The sequence below is a fragment of the Montipora foliosa genome, chromosome 7 (genome assembly GCF_036669935.1).
Source record: "Montipora foliosa isolate CH-2021 chromosome 7, ASM3666993v2, whole genome shotgun sequence".
Lineage (NCBI taxonomy): Eukaryota > Metazoa > Cnidaria > Anthozoa > Scleractinia > Acroporidae > Montipora > Montipora foliosa.
In genome coordinates this window covers 22241446-22251445 of record NC_090875.1, presented here as the reverse complement: position 1 = coordinate 22251445, position 10000 = coordinate 22241446, and the positions used below count along the sequence as shown (strand labels likewise).

Genomic DNA, 10000 nt, shown 5'->3' with positions numbered 1-10000 from the left:
AAGGTGACCCCATTTTTTTATTGCATTTTTTTAATGTTCATATCATGAATGTTAATTACACCAAGTTTCCAAAAAAGTTTGATAGTAGAACAATTTCAAGGGAATTACCTTAAGTTGAAATGCTCGAGTGCAGTCTGCAAAGCCGATATAAGACGAACTCTGAGAATGAGAATCTCAACCTCAAGAATTTTAATTCATCAACTCTCCTTTCTGAAATCACGAGTAACTTGCATGCATGACTTATGTTCGAGTGAATCGGAACACTGGCGTGATCGTGGGAACGTGACAAAATGTTATCACCTTTAGATACAGTCAGCAGGTGGCAGAACAGCTAAGATCACTTTTTAATAGCTCAGACGTTCCTTTTAACAGGATATCATGCTAGCCAAGGAATGGTACACCTCATATTCAAGGCACGAGGATGGCAGATCGCCATTCCACCCTCTTTTCTATTGTTTTTCAATCATTACGATAATTCTTGCAATCGGGTCAGCTTACGGATGGTAAAATCGCATTAAACTAATAAAGGACTTCAGCTTTATTTATTTATTGTTACGACGTTTGAATTTTGGATGGAATTTACACTACAACGAGACTGAAAATTCATTTTTGGGTCGATTGGAGTAAGATGTGAGGACGTGCGGTTAAGATCATATTTCTTTTTTACGGAAAAGTAACGTCGAGGGTTTATGTGATCGAAATGCAGAATCAATTTATTGGATACGAACGGTGGCATTCACAACTCGGTCATAATTGAACCGTGTCTCTGTTTGCAATTCAAATAATCCATGAAGAGGTATAATTGGTTATATAGATATAAATAAGTAGTCCTTCTCTCTGAGCTTTCTTATAACTTTGTCCCACTTTAAACCGGCTTCCGGTTCTTGATGCCACAAAGTAAAATTGGCGGCATTTAAAAATAAGGTAATAATTCAATTGGGTAATTTTCGTAAGAAAATTCGTCTTTTCGGTTTGCTGAAGGGTGCCAGGTAAAGGCAATCTTTGTGCAATAGGGTTTTTTTTTGGCAGAGTAGCTCAAACAACATTATAGTCGACGAGATCGAGAACGGCAGAGGACAGTCATTTTATTGGAGAAAAACAATCATCTGTTCATGCCCACCCCGCCCGTGTTTGTCACGTTTTGGTAAACTTCGTTGGCGTTTTTTCCAGATCACTAACGCGAAATGTCTAAATTTGAAGTTCGGTTAGGAGACCTGAGCAACCGCGATACATTTCAGCTACCTCTATGTATTATAACCTTCTACTCCATATATTTATGCCAACTTGATTCCGCCGGGATGGTTGCTACACACAATTTGAACAATTTGGGATGATCCAGTAAATGATCTGGCTCAATAGCGCGCGATCGAATAATTGATTGTCGCAGACGTAGTCGCCGGTGTCGTGAAATGACATGTCATAAAAACCTGGTTTAATGAATAAGAAAGTCGCGATGCACACATCAAAGTATATGTTTTTTCTTACAATGCGAGAACAACAATGTGAGGCTCTGGAGACATCGTGGGCATACAACCATCCCAAGTTCTTTCTCTATACCCACTTCAGTGGTGTTCCTTCAATCGAGTCAGTAGTTTCGCCAACATTAGCCAGTATCAAAAAGACCATAATACTCTTTGCTTGTCACTCCAAAATTTTGCATAAGCATTGTTTCCACTTTCTCTTGGGACCATTACTGCCATCATAAATCTCACGAGAAAACAAAAACAATCCTTATGCAAAATGCCAGGGGTAAACTTGTTACGTAATGCGTGAACACAAAATATCCAATGAGATTTTACTAAATTGTGATAGGGACTGACCCCCTAATCAAATCTGCTCTTGATGAAAATCTATAATGTATATTTCGCTAAATATCACTTAAGAAGAGAGCTCTGCATACTGCATACTAATTTGGTGTTGTAAAATTTTAGCCGGGCTAAATCAATGAGTTCTTCACGTGCAATGATCTATACAGAACCTGAGAACTGCAAAATGCATGAACAAAATGCAATTCAGCTTGCATCAAATCTCCTCTGTTGAGTTGACAAGCTGACAAACTTGTCTGCTCACGGAGTTGGTCATATAATAAGTGCCGTTCATTATGGCTTGCTGAGCACAAATTTTGCTACCATTTTCTGAAAACAAACCGCCTTGTTCAGAGGCAATGCGAGGGGGGAGGGGGGGCACTTACTGTTCATCTTCATCAACTGAGCAGGTTTTATATAAAATCAAGTTATCCAGGACTCTTCAAACTCTTTGCAAATCTCATAAATTATGGTTTGGGTTCGCAACTGAAAGAAATGCTATGTAGCCAAAGTATTAATAGAATAGACACAAGTTAAAGAAATTCAACCCTAATGCAATTATGCACAAATTCCAATGGATGTCGGAATAGCTATTGCAGCTGGAGGGCATTACCGAACTGGTAAATACAGACAGTAAAGCGGGATTTGCCTTGAAGCGGTTAAATGTCTGCCATCCCAGACCCTTTTGTTAAAACTCGAGAAGACAATCTGCCTGTCAGTCCATTTTTGGCGTTTTCCTGTTGTGCTGTTTCTGTAAAAACGCGAGAGAAGTAAAAGTTGTTTCGTGCACGTGAAAAGAAATGAAATTTTCATAAGCCCTGGCTTCATATTTCACATTGCCAAGCCAAAGTGTCATCGGAGTTGCCCAGATCGATTCAAACAATTGATTTGACCCCGCAGACATCTTTTCGCGTTACCGTAGGAACGTTTTCGACGTTGGCCTCGACTGGGTGCCCGCTGACTTGGTATAAAGAAACCATCGGTCGATAGTAAAAGTCATTGACCACAATAAGACTGATTTTCGCTGGTAAAAGTTGCAAAGACGCCAGAATTTAAATTCAGGAATTGGCTCTCAAATAAGAGCGCCTTATGCACCTATCAATGTTAAGCCGCTGGGGGGGGGGGGGGGGGACGCCGGGCAAAGGCGGGGGATTTGACGTAACAAGTCTGCCCGCGGTAGGGACTTTTGATCATTTGCCGAGTCCCGGGGGTCGGAACTTTTGAAATCAACCGTTAGTAGACTGGGACCTACCAACGCCATCTTTGGAAATCGGCCATCTTGGATGACCGAGAATGACTGGAAACAATTTTTTTAACGAAAACTAGTGAGCAGCACAAAGGAAGACTTCTTGTAGTTGTAAGCTTTTTTCGTTTATTTCCGACGCATTTCGTCTCTTACAGAGACTTTTTCAGGGAATGAATATAACTAGCAAGGATTACGTTTACGATTAGCGCTAATTGCATGGCCCCCAAAAATAGAACAACATGCAATAACATAGGTATTATGGCGTTTCTTGCTACGCCCGTTTACAGCATAGTTGAGTTATTATTCACTTCTATCGGAAGTTTCACTCACGCACACAACGTGTTATATATGCTGTTCCTTGCTAGTTGTAATTATTCCCTGAAGAAATCTTAGTATTACGAGTCGACACGCGTAGGAAATAAACGAAAAAAGCTTACAACTACAAGAAGTCTTCCCTTGTCCTGCTCACTAGTTTTCGTTAAAAGAAAAAAATGAGAACAACACTGATATCCCTGGCACAGAGAATTTGCTCTCTTTTGACCATGGTTAATTTCCCTGGGGTCGGGCATTTGAACTGAAAAGATGATCGGAGTTCAAATCCCCCACCTTTGCCCGGCTTCCTCCCCCCCCCCCCCTCATTTGAAAGGTCCGGGGGGTGGGGGGTACTTCCTATTAATGGGCAAATGGGGATGTGCCGCTGGATGGAGTCGCATTTTCACGACTGGATTGACTATAATGGGGTTGGATTTTCAACAGAGTTCCCGACAAAGTTACTAGAATGGGCTCTCAAGTTGTTGGGATTTTGGGGTAAGAACATTTTGGCTAGATTCGCGGTAAAAAAAGTTGTTACAGAAAGAACAGTAGCGCTGTTGATTTAATATTTACCAGTCGCATTACATTCCGTTTTGAAATTACAATCAAAAGGCTTTATGTACGGTTTATCAATAAACAGAAAGTGACTAAGTTAGGGTCACTAAAATTACATTTATTCAAAAGAGCTCAAAAGTGACTAAGGGGTCTATAATTGGCCACATAATAGACTATGAAGGGGTAGGGGTTCTGAGAGGCCATCGACACGAACCCAGCGAAAATTGACCCAATAGACCTCTTTAGCTTGTACATTTTGTTTTCCCATTTCAGACCACGTGATGTTACTCTAGGGAAAACTTTCTTTCAAATGTCTTCCTATGCACGTGAATATGTACGGATAACTTATGAAAAAACAAAAGGAAAATTCCCTTGAGAACATCACGTGGTCTGAAATGGGAAAACAAAACGTACAAGCTAAAGAGGTCTATTATTCCCCCTGCCTCCCGGGCGAAAGGTGTATTTATCGTCGTATTTTGCTCGTTTCCAGGCATCAACAAAATGTCAGGGATCTTTTGTTGAAAAATAAGTGTACCTAACAAGAAGTAGAGATGGCACAGTCGGTTAGTACGCGGCCTTGGTGCAAGAGGACCTGAGTTCGATCTCTGGATCTGGCATCCTTGTTTCGACTTCTTTCCTTTCCGTGTAGCTAAGTAGCTTTAAATACCCGTAAAACGGAGCACTGATGGAAAGGGGGGAGTAAAATGAGCGCACCGTCGACCTAGGGTTTGTCAGTTAAATTACTGTTACGAGTTATCGACGTTAAATATGGTTACTTTACTTTACTTTAAGTACCGGTATCATGGTAAACATTTGTTCCACCAACCTCTTTTCAATAATGTCCATTTCACTTACCTTCAATGAAGTTTCGCTTACATATTTGGATCAGGCTATTGTTAGCTTCAGGGGTTGGCTAAGTTAGAATTTGCACCTTTGGTATACAAACTGGAAAATGGAATTTGTGGGGTTTGAGTAGTTACGAATTAGCCGGAAATTGAATATTTCCGCGTCACGGGAGCAGAGGGGCTGGGGACTAGTGGGCGGTACGACGGTATTATGGGTAGGCGTTGAGCCGCATTTAAGCTGAAGAGAGCATGTGACTAGCCATTCTAGGCCATCACCGCTTACTGTCACTTTTTCAAGTTTTGTGTTATGAGAGAAGCCTGGTAGCATGGGCTGTTTTTTTTTTCGTAGGTCGGCCTTGGTTTCTACCCAGATTTCCTGCCCCTCTTTTTTCCTCTGATGAGGTTTCTTCTCGGGACAATTTTTTTCTGACCTCATTTCTAGTCGCTACCTTCATAATAATAATAATAACTTTATTACTTTCCAAATTCTGGCTTTTCAAAGTAATTACAATATTCAATAAAATATCTAAAACTATAGAACAATGAGAAATGATTAAATATTTGAAATTCTTAAAGTAATTACAATATTCAATAAAATATTTAGAACTATAAAACAGTAAGAAATGATTAGAATCATATTTATATAACAAATTTGACAAGAAATTTGATATATGTTAAAATCATTGAAAGCTTCTAACATTCTCTTTGTAAATGACGCATTAGTTCTTTTTTGAATAATACAAGGTTTGTCATCTCAGTGAGACTTCCAGGTAGGTTATTCCACAGAGAAACCGCTCGATAATAGAAGGTTCTTTGGCCTGCGGCCGTTCTGTATCCTGGGATGTCCATCTTATTCTTATTCCGTGTGTCTTTATTGTGAATTTCAGACCTTTTTTTGAACTTTTTGGCAAGGTAGTCAGGGGCCAAACCCCTTCTTAGAGCGCAGCTGCCCAGCTTTTGGCATTCTTTCTCTAGACTTATTTTATGTATCCAAGGTTTTGCTTAGCGTTTCATAGTATTGACTTATTCTATGTATCCTAGGTTTTGCCAGAAACCCATAAGGGTTGAAACGTGTAACGGCCCCTTGTGTGCTAGAAAACAAACTTCTGAATATTCAATTTGCTAAGTACCATATTTGGAACAACAAGCGTGAGGGGTTTCCAAATATGGTACTTAGCACTGAAACATTCAACCAATCAGTTTGCACTGAATATTCGGAAGCTGTGAACGCACGTTACACGTTTCGACCATTATGGGTTTCTGGTTTTGCTTAGCGTTTCATGGTATTGACTTATTCTATGTATCCTAGTTTTTGCTTAGCGTTCCATGGTATTGTTTTTGAGCATTCATTTTTATTCATGTAGTCATGACCATTTTTAACGGTACTCGGTGCTCGGCCTGGATATTCCAAAATAAACCTAATGGTAGATGTCTTGTCTCTTGCGTAGTGAAGCTGAAATGTATCGTATATATACTATATGAAAGGAAACAAATTCAATGAGATACTGTTAGGGACACACGGAAATGTTGGTATAAAATGTTGCCCTGTCAGGGAGAATAAAATTGTTGTTCAGTTTCTCCAGCCCTTTAATCCATGTCGCCGCTTTGTCTCCGGTTTCAGGGGCAAGGATTTTCATTGACTTGCGCAATTAGGATCACAATCATGCAGCCTTTGAAACTGTTTTTAGTACTACCTTGCTTAAGATACAGTATTATGATGACGATGATTATCAATAATTGACAATCATGACCATCGTAATTTTTATTTTTAAATGGCCATGCAATCTAAAGTTACTCCTTTTTTTCAAGTCCTGTCTCTCTCAGCCCAATGACATAGCGGACGTGTGCAGACTGCCTTGGTACTAGAACTAAGAGTTGAATTTGGTAAGGCCTTACCTTACCGTACTAAGGAATTCATGTTGGACACAGCTATAAGAACGTATTGGTCATTGGCCAAGTTTGTTTGGTTAAGATGGCTGCATATTGGCCAAGTAGCTTTGTTGCATGTTTAGCGAAAGACAAGCGAGGTCCATAAACATGCAAAAGAATGAGGCCAATATAAAGCTATCTTGACCAAACAAGCTTGGTCAATAACGGATTTATTATAATTATGGCCAAAGGTTTTTTTGCTTGAAAGAGCATACCAGTGCACCTAAACGCAGATATGTTTGCTTTGAAAATGAATCTCTCCAGCCATAGGAAACATATTCCACCATAACACAACATTTTGGCTTCTTTTACGACGCACAAGTTGCTCTTAGTCGGCAAAACAAGCAGTCATATGGACCTACAGCCAAGCTGGGAGGGGCTTGTGTCCAGTCTTCAGTTGATGTCTAAAACTGGTTTTTGACTCAAAATTTCTTCGAAAACTGAAATGCAAAGCACTTTGTGACCTCAAATGAAGAATAGACACATGCCTCTCACAGCTTGGTTGTGAACCCAAATGACTCGTTTTTGCTGACTTTGTGTTCCTTGTGTGGCCTGGTAGTCAGATTGGTTTTATAGGTTGATGGATTTACATTAAGAGCTAAAAGTGTTTGATTTCTAGTACCCCCTTGCATCTCGATCGTGATATTGGGATTTTGAAATAATGCAAGTGGTGTTTGTCTCCACAATTGTACAGAAAACATTCTATGATTTGTTTGGAGAAGATTTCATTTTTGTGCCATAAAATCAAACAAAAGTCCCGTTATTTTTGTCTCTTATTGTCCAAGAATGCAGTTTTGCAGCACCGGGGAAATGCTCGAGGTTAGGTTTCGGTTAAATTTCGGCTTCACTTTTTTTTTTTGCGTTCAGTCGCAAATCGCACTCAAGCTTGTAAGGTGCATGCGTGAATTTACCCAATGCAAAGCGCATACGTTCCAGGACATCAGGGTAGCCCGAGTTCACGCAAAGATGCGTCTAGTTTGTAAAGATTTCATGGCTCTCTTGTCAATATGCCGGAACCCATGTTGATATCTAGAAGCAAAAACCAAGGAAAGCTTTTTGGAAAAAAACAAAGAAAAATCACGTTGGCTGTATTTCCAGTGGAATCCCGATTTCTTGAACCTTCCGATAACTCTAACCAAACCTTGTTTCCCTTAGGTTTGCTTCCCTCAAACACTGTGACAGTAATTTTAACAGACGTAACTGATTAGACTGTAACTGTGAAGTGCTAGTTTTGTACCCCACATGAACCATGTGAGCGTTAGCCCTACTAATGGAAATGGGCCCACACAAGGACAGAGGAAAACTCTGAGCAGGGTGGGAAATGAACCCACGACCTTCGTGTTAGATCCGCACCGCTTCTCTACCGACTAAGCTACAAGGTCAGACGGGAGCAGGTCGTGGCAACTGAAGATGTTAAAGTTACGGCGATGAACATGTACAAGTACAAGGAAGGATTACGTTTTTACAAACGTTTAGTACTTTATATTTCAACACACTTAAATGATTAGATTGTACACTCTAACACAATTAACTGATTAGAGTGTACACTCTAATCAGTTAAGTGTGTTGAAATATAAAGTGCTACACGGCGAACGTTTGTAAAAACGTAATCCTTCCTTGTACTTGTACATGTTCATTGCCGTAACTTTAAGATCTTCAGTTCCCACGGCCTGCTCCCGTCTGACCTTGTAGCTCAGTCGGTAGACCAGCGGAGATCTAACCCGAAGGTCGTGGGTTCAATAGGCCATTTCCGAGTTCTTCCTTGCTTCATCTTCAAAGCGAGTCTAAGTGCGAAGTTTTTGTTATGAAAATTAGTTTTCATTCATATGTAAAGTAGAACTAATTACCATAACAAATACTTCGCACTTAGACTCGCTTTGAAGAGGAGGCAGACTTGAACTCGGAAATGGCCTATTCCACCCTGCTCAGAGTTTTTCTCTGTCCTTGTGTGGGCCCATTTCCACCAGTAGGGCTAACGCTCACATGGTTCATGTGGGGTACAAAACTAGCACTTCACATTACACTCTAAATCAGTCAAGTCTGTTGAAATATAAAGTGCTACACGGCCAACGTTTCTAAAAACGTAATCCTTCCTTGTAAAGTAATTTTAACTCCGATTAATCAAACCCACGATTATTCGAAACTTCCGCAAAGTCGAACCCATTCTTGATCCCGTGAGACAAATTGACTTACGATAACCCGAACCTTGGAAGTTTCTAATGAACAAATGGCATCTTATACAAAAGCAGCTGTTGCTAAGAGAAATCTTTCACTTTAACTTTTGCCACAATTGCTTGTAATCTCGCTCTAACCGACTGAGCTATGAAGCCACTGACGTTGGGACCTCCCAATTGCAACAATTGCGTTCATAACTGCGAAGATCACAGCTTACCTTGATTTCATATCCGCAGTTCATATATGATCCATTTCATATATCATTTCATCGTTGATTTTGACCACTGTGATGACGAATATCATTTTCGATAGGAGTACAGACAAAGCTGAACCACTTTCGATTTGTTAATTAACCCTGCCATGATTCCGTATAGAAAAGGGTGGTCTTTGAAAGATGTACTTGTTAGAGTAAAGCTGTGAGGGTCTTTGTATTTCCTATCTTGACCAATAGGAGTCCTGTTTGGCCTGTAACACCCTGTAACCATAGTTAGTGTAATTTGATGACACCTTCGATTTCTCGAACCAGTTTTCGACCCCTTTGGAGGTTCGAGAAATCGGGATTCTATTGTATCTTACATGATCGATGATCTTTGGGCAAAACGTGTCTCACACGAATTTTAAAATGCACCTGAGACACCGAAATTATTTGTCGTCCATGGTAAATACCGCGATTCAGCCGAGACGCATTATTTGTCTTTCAAGATAAATACAGCCACTGAAATAAATTAAAAAAATTAAAAAAACGAGACACTTTTTGCCAGAAAATAAATGACGAAAGACCAGTTCTAACTAGATTCCAAACAATAGAGACTCATCCACGTTAGTATACTACAATAATAATGACTTTATTAATGTGTCAATTGAAGTCTAGCAGGGGAGAATGTCCTCCGCTAATAGGGGACACCTAACAATATCCAAAAACTATCTCAAATTGTACAATGGAATACAACATACAAATACGTTACGATGAAAGATCCAAATGGATTACCGTTAAAGCTAATTAAAAATTTAAAACCTAATTTCATCGCCAATTATAAAAAGAAAATTGAAATCAAGATACTCGAAAACTACTGTGCTGTCCTTCTTCGCAAACATGATTGCAGATGAGGTCAATGAACTTGTACTATCTTCTT

The 10000-nt window shown here is 39.8% G+C and overlaps 1 protein-coding gene and 1 long non-coding RNA gene across 2 annotated transcripts in view; one reads left to right on the top strand and one right to left on the bottom strand.

Moving 5' to 3' along the window:
• Positions 1-10000, top strand: part of LOC138011364 (solute carrier family 41 member 1-like) — a 330107-nt gene that overhangs the window by 251653 nt on the left and 68454 nt on the right. The window lies entirely within an intron of this gene.
• LOC138011353 (uncharacterized) overlaps positions 9682-10000 on the bottom strand; it is a 12273-nt gene continuing 11954 nt past the window's right edge. The window contains exon 3 of the long non-coding RNA XR_011124705.1: positions 9682-10000. This exon is cut by the window's right edge and continues 163 nt beyond it. This is a non-coding gene — a long non-coding RNA (uncharacterized lncRNA).